Source organism: Lathamus discolor, chromosome 11, assembly GCF_037157495.1.
Source record: "Lathamus discolor isolate bLatDis1 chromosome 11, bLatDis1.hap1, whole genome shotgun sequence".
NCBI classification, from domain to species: Eukaryota; Metazoa; Chordata; class Aves; order Psittaciformes; family Psittacidae; genus Lathamus; species Lathamus discolor.
In genome coordinates, this window is record NC_088894.1 from 15,085,492 (window position 1) to 15,100,083 (window position 14,592).

At 41.5% G+C, this 14,592-nt stretch overlaps 1 long non-coding RNA gene across 2 annotated transcripts in view; it reads right to left on the reverse strand.

Annotated features, from left to right (window-relative positions):
• Positions 1-3,223: 3,223 nt before the first annotated feature.
• Positions 3,224-14,592, reverse strand: part of LOC136020349 (uncharacterized) — a 92,167-nt gene continuing 80,798 nt past the window's right edge. For both annotated transcript variants that reach the window (XR_010615295.1, XR_010615294.1), the window contains exons 5-6: positions 13,937-14,048; positions 3,224-3,473 (exon numbers count right to left, since the gene is read on the reverse strand). This is a non-coding gene — a long non-coding RNA (uncharacterized LOC136020349). The remainder of the gene's footprint in view (positions 3,474-13,936; positions 14,049-14,592) is intronic.

Genomic DNA, 14,592 nt, shown 5'->3' on the forward strand with positions numbered 1-14,592 from the left:
ACAAAGATGTTTCATTTTCATTTTAACATGTTTACAGAACAAATGTTCTACCAGCACCGCTGCATGGTTATTTCTGGGAGATGAGTAACAAGATATTGGAGAATTATTCATAAGAATCATTTGGGTGATTTTATATACTTTCTTGCGATTGGAACAAGGGCCTCATTTCAGGCTGTAACACTCTCAGTTTCTACCCACAGGCGGATGTAGTATTGAGAACAGTCACTTGAACCCAGATTAAAGACCACAGAGATTAAAATCGGGGGAGTAAAGCTTCAAGACAAGGGGTGCTTTTGTCTTGGGCCTGTGCAGCACACGACAGCAGGGTCCTGACTCCAGACTGCATTTCCCAAAGGACACAGCGCTAACAATTGTACAGCTACACAACAGCAGAATCTGGCTGAGGACCGAGGTCCCTTCTCCAGGCTGGCTGGAACGCAGGAGAGAGCCAGGCTTTTGCTGGAAGAGGAAAGCTGTGAGAAGAAAAGGGAGGAAGGGACTTTACAAGCCTATGCAAAATCTTCATTCAGGTTAGGATTTAGATCAAGTAAATTTAGACAAACATACCAGGTGAGATTTTTTTTAACTGGGTATCGCAGGTTTTAAGACACCCACAAACCACCCAGGTCCAAGTGATTGGTCTCAAAGTTATTTTCCATCCTTAAAATAAAAACTTCAAAACTACCCTAAGTGGGAAGGAAGGCTTCTTTTTCTCCTAACCCAAGCCAGATCCCACTGAAGGCAATGGAGATTTTTAATAACACCCTCCTCCTGCCCCCGAAGTTCAGGATAGGTTTACACGATGCAAATCTATTTTAATGCTTTAGTTTAAATATTTAATGTTTTCCTTCAGTTCTGAAATGTGATGTTCTTTTCTGGTAAATAGTGTGTAACTTCTGACTGCAGAACCACTGGAGGAAGTTACCATCAGGATAAACATTGATAATTATTAGCAAAATTCCACTGTTCATATCAGTTTGGTGAAAGAAGGGAAATTCATATACCTCAACTATAATATACTACTTGTTCCTTGCAATAGAAACTTCTGCAGCAGAAAGACCATCCTTCTTACACTACTGCCGGAAATCCCTACTACTCTTTCAGGATCCCAATCAACGCCTCCCCAGTTTTCCCAACCAAAGCTATGCACTCAGCAAAGCAGTCCTGCCATAAATCTCGAAGCATTACCAGCTTTCAGCAAAAGCTGGTAACATTACACTGGGGGATGATGTATGGGGATGTCACCAACTCCCTCCTCACATGCACAGACCCCCTTCCCCTGTTGCAGGCATTTTTTATCAGCTTTGGTGACATCTCCCAGCCATCAAGCAGAGTGATAGCAGCAGCTTTCTCCCTGGTTCCACAGTGAGTGGTCAGTGATGCTTATGGGAGAGTAGAGGAGGGAGACAGGAGCTGGGCATCATTAACAGGACAACTGAATGGGTTATGCCTCTCTGATTTCAATTAACCTCTGAACTTTGTAGTGACAAGATCTCATGGTTACCAGCTAACTCCAGCAAAACCCAGATGTTACAAGTGGTTAATCCAAGATCTCAAATGGTGCATAATTGAGATGCCTACCAAAACAAAATATATATTCTTTAATATCCTTATTGTGTTGGAACTGGGGTCTGATTATTCTATCAAAGCTAGGGTCTGATCCTGTTCCCGTTTCAAATCAACTGCCATCGAAGAACAAACCAATCTGGCTATGTTAAGAATAGAGTTTTCCATGATTTACTCATGTATTTTTAAGGGAGCAGGTTTTAGTTTTAAAATCAGCAGAAAGTTTTAGAGATTCAATACAAAAGATCCTTTTAAAATCCTATATGAAATACAAAGACTTCCAGCTTGCAATAAAGCTACAACCGAGAATTAAAACTGACCAAAAGAATGACATTTTTTTTCAATTAAAACATATTTTGAGTTCTTCTGCCTTTTTAATTCAGAAACTAGACAGAGAAACCCTGGCTTTGTTGGCCTTTGTTGTCAGCACAATTCTGACACTTACAATGTTGGCCACCTCTGGTTAGTGGAAATAGATTTATAATAATTTATAAGGGTGCAATGGCTAAAGGATAAAGTGTTATCACTCTGCATATTGGCTTAAATGAATTTGTTCCTCATCTTTACACAGCTATAAATGAAAGACAAACCTGAATTGATGATAACAGACCATGCCTTTTCACGTAGCTGCAGTTACAGCACCCAGTGTGAGAGACACTGAAGGGTGTTGAAGCAAAACCAAAGACTACGGTGCAAAAAAAGATGATAAATACTGGGAAATGTGAGCAGACTAGTAACATTTTAAAGAGATGCAGTATCCCAGAAGTAATTTTAAGACAATTTGAAGACAAAGTTGGTGGTGATGCTATGGGTAATAAACCCCTCTTCACTAATGGGTTAATAGAAATATCAGTTTAAAAAGAAAAATTATGAAAAAAGATTAAACAAAATTTACTGACTGAAAAGTGGTGACTATCATAAACCAACTCTAGGACTTTGTTATGCAGTTCTTTGTAGTTTAAACAGTACCATTAGTTAAATTAACTGCAAGCCTGCAAATTCTTTACTCAAAGCAGTAAATAATTACATCTAATAAGCAACTTCTTGTAACATAAATCTCACAATCTAGGCTGACATTATCAAGAGTTTTGCTCATAATGGATATTTAAAGCATCAATAGAAAGTAAGAGTCCAAAATCAAGGCTTCTTTAAGGCACAATACCCTGCTTTGCAATATTTAGGACATTTCAGTGGATGCATTTTAGAAGTTCCTTCTAGACACCTGAAGATGCCCAAGTTACAACAGACTGCAAGAATGCCCTTCAATTCCTTACACATTACTAGCCCTACCTAATAATGCCTAATGTCCCAATGATAGAAGCATCTGGCTCTTCTCCCCTAATCAATAACATTCAGCAAAAGCCCCTTCTTCCAGCAGCAGCATAAATTATCAGTTCTATGCAAATAGACTTGCTAATGTTAATTGCCAGGGCTGATTGGTGATTAATTTTTTGATTATGATCAATCATTCTGCAGGAATCTTAATAAGACATTCAAGGCAATCTGCAAATTGATAATAATTAGGGATCCCAAATGGTAAGGCATCCACAGCCAACTATAAAACATGTCTGTGATTGAACATGCTCCTTTGAATCAAGTTCCTCCCTTTTGAAGAAAAGGGAACAATCAAAGCCTCTGGAGCCTGATAGGACTGTGCTATCAAGAAGATCCTTTATTGCCATTTTTATGGTAAGATGGGTTACGGCACCCTCTAACACAAGTGGCCACCTTCTTTATGTCCCTCATATGGTAAGAAAAGAAATGGGAGTTTTATTTACATGATGATGTTTTGGAAACATTACCCCAGTTCACAGCATTGCAGCCTGGGAAAATAAGCAATTCACAGGAGCACAGGATCCCAAAGTAACCAACCTCTGGTGAGCCAAGAATCACCTCTTGGAGCAGTCCTGCAGGGAACACAGTACATGATACAAGAGAATTTCAGACCATGCAAATTTAAAAAGGGACAAACAGAAAGCTCATGCGATGTCTTTTTTCTAGCACAGAGGAGGCAATAGCATGAGATTTCTAGCACTAAGAAGAGAAATGCTTTCTGTCTCTGACACTTGTTTGTATACTTTAGGGTGAAAGTTCTGATGTAAACATAGCAGCTCAAAATGTAACATGATTCATAACGTTTTCTTTAGCAATGAATTCTCTTGCAAACATAAATATACTTATGCAACATTTTAAACCCAAATACTAACTATTGCTTTGTAGGAAAACTACAGGCTGGGCAGGGACTGGACTGAGAGGAGCCCTGAGGAGAAGGACTTGGAGGTGGCTGATGAGAAGCTCCCCATGATCTGGCAGTGTTTGCTTGCAGCCCGAAAGTGTTCAAGGCCAGGCTGGACACGGCTTGGACCAACCTGCTTGAGTGGAAGGTGTCCCTGCCCACAGCAGAAGGTTGGAACTGGATGAGCTTTAGGGTTCTTTCACACCCAAACCAGTCTGGGATTCTATTCTCTGATTCTAGGAACCAGAAAGTACAAGTGACTGGAAGAGGACATGAAGTTTAACAAACAGCCCTAGAGACAAAACTGCGCCTCCCCAAACACTGCTACCCACTTGGGTGTTCATCAAGCTGTGTGCAACTTCTTGGGCGGCTCTCTGCCTGCATACCCCAGTGTGGCATTTCATGCACATGCTCAACCACTGGGCCTTGCGGAGCAAGGGTTTGACTTTGCTCTACGTTCAAATTGGACAGACAGATCTTGACACCTGCTAAGAAGAGCTGAACAGTCATCTCTTACTGACAAAAATGAATGATGTGCAGGAAGTGAGGAATATAGAGGGAAACATTCGAAGCATGTTGTATCTCAATGGCCGCCTGTCACATTCAAGTAATATCCAAGCCTTTGAAATGCCGGTGCTCATGGCTTAATTCTGATTTGCACAAAATATTCCTTTTTACATGTCAAGGATGGCAGAAGGGAGCTAGAATATAAATGAAAAAAAAAATCCCTGAGGTCTACAATTCTTTCAGTTATTTCGGTGCTGCTAAATGTACCACTATTTGAGGAACTTACAGCGTAAGTAGCTCAGCTCTTGCTGTTATTAGAAGGACAGAGTAGGATTAGCCTCTACTTTCATGTTAAATTTTCTGAAGAGAAGTTAGATTTCAGTTGAATGTTGCTTTACACAGGAAATATCTTCTTCCTGAATGTGTCATCTTTGCAACAAGAAACTGAAACATGGTTTTTACAAGAAGTCCAGCTATAAGTGCGAGCTTTTACACAAAACAGTTTCAATAAAAACAAAACCCAAACCAACCTAAAGGAGGGCACGGTTCCTTTCTTTCCTAGATAGGAAACAAGAAATGTTTTAAAAGAACACGTATACATAAGGGTTTTAACCATAAAATGGCTTCTAATTAGGGATTTTTAAAAGCCTTGATCCATTCTTTGCTAAATCTCATTATTTCTCAGCCAGTTTCAATTTTTCAAGAATTGTAAACACGTATAGAGGGAATTTAGTGGCCACAGCAACCACAGAGTGTAACAAGGAGTAAACACCAGCATGTACCAAACACATTTACCTTAGACAAAACCAGCCCAATTCTTTTCTAGTTGTCCCAGATCAAGAGCAATTCCTCTATTGTCAGGGGAGCAATTCTCTTAAGCTGATGTCTTTGATAAACAAATCAGGACCATATTTTTAAAGTTAACATTCCATTGCTTTTCTATTTCTTTTTAATTCTTCATATTTTCTGAAACCAAATAAATTAACAAACATTTAATTCTGCAGCTGAGATTCCTCACTGCTCCCCTTATAAATCTCCCTCAGGAAAACTGAACTGCTGTCACGTTCCTTGGATTTGGTCTGTCATTCCTCTCCAGCTCCTCGCGCTTTTACAATTCGCAAGGTCATGAGTACAAAATGTGCTTGTTAACTTCCACAAGAATAAAGCTGTCAGATGGGCTGAGGCCTCCTTGTGTACCAGTTTAGTGAAATATGATTATCCCAAGCTTTAAAATGGATAAACCTATTAAATTAATAAATCTGCTGCCCTGTAGCCCACCACTGATGTCATTGCCTTACCTACGAGGCACCCCTTCTTAAATTAATACTTGATAAAGGAATAAATCTTTTCAAAACACTAAAGCTTTGCATGGAAGAGTTATCTTTCGTGTTACAAACTGTAAGTATCTTTGACGGAAATGGATGTAAGTGAGAGAAAATGAATTACAGGGAAAAAAAGAAATCTTAGAAAAATGCTATTACCTAACACTGAGAACTGCTGCTTATCTGTACACAACTAATCGCTTCCCTGTTTCTTCTTTTATTCTAATGTGTGAGTGAATTTTAGTGCTTATGAAAGTGAAGGATAATTAGCAAGGTAATGGGTAAAGTGGAAGGGCACCGCCTTATCAAAGACAGGTTGGGTCAGCTACACATGGGCCAAAGAAATCATGATTCACTTCTTTCAGCTGCTTTGACTTATTACTCTAAAGGTCCAACAATGAAGTTTCACATCAGGGGAGAGAGAAGGAAAAAGAGTTTCAAAGGGTTCATCCTTCTTGACTTCTTAGAAAGCCTTTAGCATATTGTGTTTGATAGAATATAGTATCACTAGTCTTTATTGGTATTAACAATCTACTACACTGACACCCTCACAGAAACCAAAATGCACTCTGAAAGGCACTGACCAAATAGATGGCAAGACTCTAAGATCCTGCAGTCTCAAATAAAGAATTCGAAGGGTGGAAAGGAAGCAATCACAGACATACGAAAGCAGTTGCTTTAAGATCACATGGCAAAACCCAGCAAAAATAGAAAACAGAAAACACATTCCCTAGATCCACATCGGTACCTACAGCTTAAGTTACTTCAATAAGGTTAAAAATGAGACAAAAACAAGATCCCAGCTCATCCAAAGGCATCCAACAACGTGCTCAGAACTCAAAAGTGAATTTGTAAAAGGAAACAGGAAATGAAAACTAAAGAGGGTTGACATGATTACGGGGTGTTAATAAGAAAAGACATAAGCCAGGGGCCTTGATGTACAACTAGACAACAAGAGGTTACGTTTGGAGTCAGGGCTATGCTAATTTGCAAACTTGGGTCCATTTCATTAAGTGAGCTGAGAGACAGGCTGTCTCAGTCCAGCAGAGAGGGATCTCATTATCCATGTAGGGAGCAAGAGATAAGAATCTTTTAATAATTGCTTGGAATTTTTTTTTATGATGATACGGAATGCTAATTTATGCTTCTCCACTCAATGTGGAGAAAAAACAGCCCCCCTCCTGGCTGTGGCCATTAGGACAGAGAGGGAAAACAGAGACTAATACGCTTGCCCGGGAGACCAATGCTGCAAAACTCCATTAAATGCACTTCATATTGGAAACATGTTTATTTACAGTGGATGAAAAACTTTGCCAACCCTTTTTACTTAATTATTAATAGGCACAGCTGCAGGAGATAGGGTCCAGTCCAAGCCTCACTGCAGTCACCAGGCTACTGATAAGTAGCCTTGGGATCAAATCCTTTACTAATTTGCTAAGCAATGGTGCTGAATTGACACCTTTGGAAAAAGCCAAAGAACATACATTGCTTTGGTAAAAGCGTTGTTCACACTCACTTCCCTTTGTCCTTCTCTCCAAAACACTGCAGACATAAGAAAGGAGCTTCCTAGAAGCCAGAGATTTGTACAGTTATTCCTTCCCCTGCAATAAATATCTCACCTACTTTAGGCTAAGCACATCACAGGTCTTACGACAGGGAAAAGTTTAGTCTATCAGAGACTAATTTTTAGAGATTCGCACCTTTCACATGACCATACCAAATACAGTTCTGGCTACCTCTAAAAGCACTGGCATAAAAAACGCCAGGGGTAATGTCAGAAAAGGTATCATGCTCCTTTTCACTGCAGAGTATTTGCAATAGGCTGAGATACAGACACAATAACTTACCAAAATCGTACTAATAGCATTAAACTTTTAACAGTAAAGTTTTCCCTCTGCCCAAACGTATGCTGCAAGGAAAGAAGAAGTAGAACTGTTTCCACAGCCAAATCTGCTCATTTGCTTGAATTCACCGGGTTGGATTGTACAGTTGAAAAACACTGTCCAGGGAACTCTGAAGATGTGCTTAACTCTAAAGCTGGCTGCAGGACTTGTTTCATGCATTGGATCAGCCTAAAGACTATGTACAACTTACCTGTCGCCTCAGCAGGAACAAAATTAAAAGGCTTTCTCTAGCTGACCTTGCCTCTTTTCCCAGCTCTTAGTTGTTCATTAACAATCTTTAGTTTTCCATATGCCCGTTTACTGTTTGAAAGGATTTGGCCAATATCTTTTGTGAAAGGCACTCCCAGTATTCACTTTGCAGCCAAGACTGGAGAAAGCAGGGTTGACAGAATGGAAGCTGGCTTTCCTGGATAAAAAGCTCATGTTCTGGCTCCTTAATTAGATAGGAATAACATGAGAATCAGCTATATGGGCACAGATGCTCCCCCAAGATTACAGAAGTGCCTTCTGCGAGCATATTCTGATAGTTACATTTAAGGAAAAACTCTGTCTCCACAGATATTCCTACTTATAAATCCATCCCTTGGAGCAATCCTGGGAAGCAAAGACTGTGTGTCCCTTGGGAGCAGCAGAGCTGTGAGTGGTGCAGACACAGCCCAAAGCTGTGACTTGGGCTACAGCCCACTGGGTCAGGGACAGGAATGACTGGAGGGAAGGAAGCACAAAGTCAGTATGCTCACAAGGAAAACCAAAAGACCAGAAAGGAAGTGAAGCAGAGGGCAGGAGCAGCTCTAAAGGGAGCACACTGACTGCACAGGGTCAGCTCTTGACATTACTGAGTGTACAGAAGTTGTCCCATCCCTGACCCCAATCAGAGCTGATGTGGCACAGTCCCTCCTTTCCTCACAGCTGGAAGAAAAGAGCACAATGGTTACACATCACACCTTCTCCCATCCATACTGAAACAGGGGCCAGGTACACACTGTTTCTAAGGAGGTGCTGTTCAGTCAGTCCTCCTCTAAATTAACAGTGCCTGCATCAAGGGGTGAGACTCATAAATGAATGTCACTTCCCAGGCTGCTGTAGAACAGGGATCTTTTCAGAAGCAGTTGTTTCTCTGTAAGGGAGACAGATAAAACAAAGTGGACAGCAGAACAAAGCCTCGATGAGCCAGGTCCCAGGAGGAACCTTGGGATGTGCTACCTGGGAGCATGGCACAGGCTGCTGCTGTTTGGGAGCCAGGAGGGAGCATACCGGGATTAGCCATGTGCGTGCTCTTAACCTTGCAAGGACAATGCTTCAAATTGTCCTCCTCATAAAGCTCTGATAGAAGTTACAGTCTCAATTCTCCACTCTTCCCTCCCCCTTCACCACATATCTCACCCATCAGAGATATGAAGAAATATGAGCAAAGGCTGCAGTAGATCATGTCAAGCCAATATTAAATGCCTCTAATGGAGCTTAGATTAGACCAGTCTTAAATGTCTGGATGTTGTGTATAAACACCCAGGGACTCTGCAACTGAAAGGCCTGACCACTGGAGAAAAGGCTCAAATACCAGCCTTCTGCTTGCAAAATGCCTTGAGTTCTTGATGTCTTAAGACTTATCCTACAAGGTGCTGTTAGCAGCACTCTCCTGTTAATGTTTTTTAATAAATGGAAGTCTCTGTACTAACAATGTCATGTGAGCTTCCCTTACAGTACACTTCAAACCAGAGCTGAAGTATTCAAATGATGTAGTTTCAAGCTTTGAGCACATTTCAGTCAATACTCATTAAGTCAATAGGCAAATTCTATCACTTTTGTAGCTCTGGGCTCCCCACGTCTATGCAATTGCTATATTGCATCACATTTCATCCCAGACAGCTGTGGCATGATGCACATCACCCTTCACTTTATAAAGTTTCCCTGTCTCCTAGTCCTCATAACTAAGGATATTCCACAGCTTTACTTTCTAATAAGACCTCATCACGTTAAAACATACAATGACCTTTCCAACTGGTTAAATGATGTCCACTAGTGGCTTGTGTAAGACCACTAAATTTACTTTTGCTTTTGAATTAAGTCACCAAATTTCAGCCTAGGTATTTAAAGATTAGAAACTAAAAATCAGAACCTGACCCTCACAAAGTTTCATGCTGGTTGCTTTGTTCTGCTCCCTTCTCTCTCCCGTCCACAGGTTCCTGTTGTCAAGTTAAGATATATATATCCAAACCACCTCAGTCTGAATTTATTTGCAGTGTACTGAGATAAAAGTCCAGCTGCAGTATAACTAAAATTTAGCAGGGTAATAGGCTCCAGATTTTTTAAAACCTATTTTCTATTAAAAGGAGATCTCTCTTTCTCTCTCTGCTTATTCCTCATTATTACAATATGAATTTAAGGTACTATAAAATTAATAGAGCACCAATTCTAGAGACTGAAGTCTCCTACACAGGCAGCCAGCCAGCCTGTCCCTGCCACTGCCCTCCAGCTGTGACCGTAACCCTACACATGATAACAACTGGTTTACCTCTAGGCAAACTCATTTATTGACCCTTTAAGATGGATGTTAAAAGACCAATTGAAGTTAATAATGTGTAATGCTTTTTGTGAACTGGATCCTTGACCATATAGAACAGATTTTAAATTACTCACCTCATTATAAGCTGCAGAAAAGCTGCAGAAAAATCACCCTCTACTACTGATGTATATATATATATATGCATGTATGTATATATATAGTTATACACATACAGAAGAAAGATTTGCAAGCAGGAAAGTGAAGATACGGTGAAGTCACTTTTAGCCTACGATGGGTATGGTTTGATTTCATCTTTTAAGAAGGTTTTGCTAAACACGAGTAGTGAAAGAAGTCTTCCTTGTCCCCTTTCCTTGCAAGGGCAAAGAAGCATCAGGACAGGCCTTTTGGCCTGATGCTGGTATCTAAGAAGGCCAGGGAAGCCTGGACTGTGATTTCAGAGATCCTGCAGCCTGCTGCTCTGTGGCAGTGAGGTTCTACAAAGGATTTTGGAGTTGTTCCATTCACAGGTTCTCACTCCAGCTGTTAATTTGGCAAGGACAGTGCTGAGTCCCAACCAGGAGAGCTGCAGACATGGCTCGGGGTCTATCACGGTGGGCTTCTGCCCTCTGGCTTGCCTGTATTGTGCATCCACATAACTTAGGGAAAAAGTTCTTTTTCCCCGCCCCCCTTTCACAATAGGTCTGGTCACAGCTGGAAGGCAGTGGCTGTGTGTTTCGAATACAAAAAAGAGGAGGTGGAAAAGGAGGCTCTTGTTAGCCGCTTCTGAAGGCTGAGACATTATGTCCAGCCACATACCTGTGATACGTGCAAGTAAAACAAATCTATGTACACAAGCATATTAGCTCCAGTGTAGGATGGGATATAATTATAGCCAATTAAATAATTTTTCCTCAGATGCTTTTTAGAAATCAAGTTGTTATCTATTCATCAGACTGTTAGTAAACACATCTCTCTCACACACAACATGTTTAACTTCTGCTCCGGTTATATTACTTATATGCAATCCTTGCAGTAATTAATGACACCTCTATCAGCTCCTGGCTTTTCAAAACCCCTGCAAACAAACAAAATGTAACAATTAGGGGAATTATCTTTTATCCATTTGAGAGTAAATCATGAGGGTTGGTTGGTTTGCTTGGTTTTTACTTCCTACTTCTACATTCACATCCATCTTTTAGAAATGGGTATGGAGTTAGTGCAACCCTACTCCTCATAATGCTCATTCATGCCAGCACCTTCGGGCAAGGGGACAGACCACATCCAAGAACTGAGAAGTTCAACTTCACAAAGCACAAGGTTTGCATTGCCAGGTGTGCATTCAAAACTGATTACTGTTCTTAGACATAATAAATAAACATAGTATATGTATATACTCACATGTCCTCTAAGTGCATGCAAGCAAGCCCTGGACCTGTGGCCCAGCTGAGAACAGTTCTGTGGGTGAGGTTAGTCCTGGCTCAGTTTTCAGATTGTCTACGTTTGTGCCTTGCATCAGGCAGTTCTTTCAGAGGCAGCCACTGTTGCAGTCATAGATGAATAATGATGTATTGCTGGGGCCCAGAAATGTCAAGTGGACTAGTGGTAAGTGCATTTTGTGATGTTCATGGAAACAGCATCACTAAAACCCAGTGTGCAAGGCTGAAAGGCTCTCTTAGACCCTCTGCAACCTGGGCTTTCCTTCAACATCTACCAGCTAGACCCTTTTTAATCCTTCACAAACAGCTTCTGTCTTTATCCTAAATAAGTCATGGAGCTTAAACAATGTTATTTAACCTCCTGTGCCCTCTCCCCATATTTCTAATAGTGTCAAACACCCATAAACTAATTCCAAAAAGCCACACGTTACCCAACCAATGCTGCCTAAGGAAAGCATTCAGGAGTGTTTATGGGGCAGCTGAAGTGTAATGATTTAGTAGATGTTTATAAATGTTTATACTGTACAGATTAACATTCCCCAGGGGGGCTGTAATGAAGAGAGTGCTCCAACTGGAATCAAACCAGCTAGCCTGGGCTGAATGAGCATGAATGAATCCTGCTGGCCTACCCTCACGAGCTGTTTACTCAGTCTGAACGGATTTCCTCTATCCATGCTCCTTCAGCATTTTGTTTTGGGAGAGGTAGAAGAGAGCCTGGTCTCAGAAGCACGGCTTGGAACTGAGCTAGAAAATCCAGTCACTTGGATCCGAGCAATTACTCACAAATTGCCCCAGACAAAAGAACAAAGAGCCCAACCCCTTCTGTTGTTGAAGTGGAGGCTGAAACTCCCACTGACTTCAAAGGAAGCTGGGTCTCAGCCCTAGAACACAGTTTTCAAATATTGTGTCCAAGTGTAAACACTGACAATCATGCTGAAGCAACTACATCCTGCTATTGCACTAAGATCAGGGTCTTGGCATTTATGACTTATAAGTTTCATGTTATTAGGTCACTAGATTTGAAAACATGGCTTCAGATACTGTGACGCTGCGCTGGAGGTTCACAGTGATGGGTGATGGAAGACCCAGTAGTAGTGGTGGACAGCGTTACTGAATACCCAGCTGAAGGTGATGGACATCTTTTATTCAGAGCAAATGAAAGAACTTCACTTTGTCCAGTGATTGCTCAAGGAGTAAAACTATTTGCTACTGGTACTGGGATGCATGCAATGTGTTCCACATTGTCATGGGTTTAACGACATGAACACCAACCCCACAAAGTATGACTGGGAACTGGTGGATGAAGCTGTGCCTGCCTTGGTGCCTCAGAGCAATGTGCAAGCAGGTTTTAAAAGATGCTAACAGCAGTGATGGCCCCGGAGGTATGAGAGAAAGATCATTTCTTTTGGGCATGGTGCCAGGTGAACAAAGACTGTGAAAGCACAAGTAAGGAAACAAACCCCTCTGAATTTTTGCTGTGGTCAGGAGAGTATGACTTTTTACAGATGACACATGTATATATTCAGAAAGTGAGTCACCTGAAAGGGGCCAGGAATGGGTGGGAAGAATATAGAAAGGACCATGGTGTGGCCATAGCCAGCACAGGCCAGTAAAGGTGGCCAGAAACACCAGAGTGAACCATATCTTCATGAGGGGGATACCACTGCCAGGGGATTTCTGCAGACTGAGGGCCCACAGTAATTTTCAAATTGTGCTTTTTGCTGGTGTAATGAGATTTCTCACTCCTACCAAAATTATTCTACCTCTGGCTCTGATAGCCACGTGTCTGCACAACATGGACAGTGAGCAGCATCACACACTGCAGGTGTTCTCAACATTAAATACGAAATACTCCCTGCAAACTCTTAAACCACAGCACTGAAGGGAGTCCCACTGAAAATGTCTGCTGTGACCCTTCAGCCTCTCTAATGGATCAGGCAGATGGAGAGGGTTCAGTACATGAAAGCATTTCTTTGAATGGGTTTCTGAGATGTTTTTAAAGTCTCAAAACTAAGTTTGCTTTGAATCTTGGATGGAGACACTGGGCAGAGGTAATTTTGTCTGCAGTGGTTTATTTGCCCATCTCATGAAGCTGTCTGAGCCAGTTACAGTGTTTGGCAAACACTCCTGGTACAAGTTCTATACTGTAACCCCACTTGGGTCTTTAGATCAGTGGAAAAGACAGATATTTGAAATCTTCTAGAGCACTGTAACCATCAGGTAATTAGCTGTAGCAGACTTACAAAGTAGGAAAGGCTCCTGAGAGCTCTGAAATGAAAGCACAAAATGTCTCCTGGAACTAATTTTAGACTGGCTTGAAGTATTTAATCCTGCAAATTATTGCCAGCAAGGAAACATCAAGGTACTGCTGGATCTTAATAGTGGCAAACCAGCAGGAATGGTTCACCCTAAGCTGCCTCCTGCTGATGGCTGAGCAATCAGACACGCTTTACACTACTCACAAGGTGCAGAGGCAGCTCTGTGTTGTTCCCAGTGACTTGCAAAGTGGCCTGGAATTGTTCCTCTCTTCTTTGTGTCTGCAAAGGATCCTTTATCAGTGAAGCGAACGCAGCCCTATATTGGAAACAGCAGAGAATAAGGAAGAGGAGAATAAACACTGGTGGTACAGACAGCACCATACCACTGCATCATGCTAAACCCTGGGTCCACGGATGCTCTCCATCCTTCAGAGGGCAGGGAGGGGTTTGCAGAGAGGCACAAGGAGGCAGAGTGCTTTGCTCTTTCATAAACATGGTCTGTCTCATTCGGATAGATAGATGCCTTTCTGGTTCCTTGTTTTGCTCATGAGTTCTCATTAATGAAGTTGAGGAGATTGAATTTATCCTTTCATTCCCCCAGGCATCAGTTTCTCCATGTGCGAAATGTGCAAATCTGAACCTTCTCAGGGAGCAGGAAATGGCAGATAGGGGACTAGAAACCAACTTCCAAGGTTCTTAAGCTCAATCTGCTCTCATACAGATCTTCAGATCTGTAACCTCCTTTACTTTCATCAGACACCATACGAGGGAACCAGGAACCTCCACTGGGAAGCCACTTAAGGATCCTGTTGCTGTGGTGGCTAAAAAACTTCATTTATTTTCCAGACTGAATTCATTCA